Consider the following 1,017-nt stretch of genomic DNA (forward strand, 5'->3'; position numbering starts at 1 on the left):
TCCTTCTGCGATCTTATGTTTTCTGTATCTCATGCTTTCCTACCATTTTCCTCTATTTCCTGTCTTTTGCTAGTTGAACTCTGATTTCTTTAATCTCCTACAGTAATTTGGGAGGAATCATCCTGTTTTTTTGTTTCTACAAAATTTTGCAAAATAACATACTTGATCTGATATTCCTCTAATTATCAAGGTCAAGAAGAAACAATAGCCTTTGACTCCATCCTATTTTAGTCAAGAAATTTAGCACATTTTATTTTTTCGTCCCTTCTCCCGTTTCCCGGCATTTCGCAGTGTAATATGTGATTCTAGACAACTGTTATTATTTCTAAAATATTTTATATTTTGAGTTAGAAAATCCCCCTTCTTCAAATTAAAAAAAAAAGTGGGGCAAAGGAAATATCCTTTTAAAACTCAAGCATACTGGGTATTTGCCTTGTATCCTGTCAGAGGAAACAAATTGAAAAAGAAAAGAAAAAAAAAAGAAAATCCCCCTTCTTGTTTCTTTTAGAAACATTCTTCACACTGTCTCTCTCTCTCCCAAAAATAAATAAACATTAAAAAATTAAAAATAAATAAATAAATGAATGAATGAATAAATAAATACAAAGGGGCACCTGGGTGGCTCAGTTGGCTAGGCATCCGACTTTGGCTCAGGTCGTGATCTCACGTTCTTGGCCTTGTTCTCATTAGTTTCCACTTTAAATGTTCTCATTCAGTTTGCTTTTCCGTGGTCTTGCAGGGTGTTCTGATGTGGCAGTTCCTTAAATGCGATGGCCCCGGGTCCCTCTGTTCTGTGCCTTTTCCCTCCCAATCTCTATAGCCTCTTAGGTGATCTCCTATATACTCGGGCATCTGGTCATCACCTCTGTGCTTTTGACTGCCCGCATCTCTGTCCATCTATTTCTCTGGTCATCTGGGCATCTGGGCATCACCTCTGTCCTTTTGACTGCCTGCATCTCTGTCCATCTGTTTGTCTCCTGACATCGAGATGCGTGCACCCAACCAGGTTGCTGGATG

General features: G+C 38.7%; 1 non-coding gene across 1 annotated transcript; it reads left to right on the plus strand.

The window, feature by feature from the left end:
- Positions 1-327: 327 nt before the first annotated feature.
- Positions 328-458, plus strand: LOC125937197 (small nucleolar RNA SNORA27). Its single transcript, XR_007462292.1, has one exon. It is a non-coding gene; the product is annotated as a small nucleolar RNA SNORA27 (small nucleolar RNA).
- Positions 459-1,017: the final 559 nt, after the last annotated feature.

This window comes from Panthera uncia (assembly GCF_023721935.1).
Source record: "Panthera uncia isolate 11264 chromosome A3 unlocalized genomic scaffold, Puncia_PCG_1.0 HiC_scaffold_11, whole genome shotgun sequence".
NCBI lineage: Eukaryota > Metazoa > Chordata > Mammalia > Carnivora > Felidae > Panthera > Panthera uncia.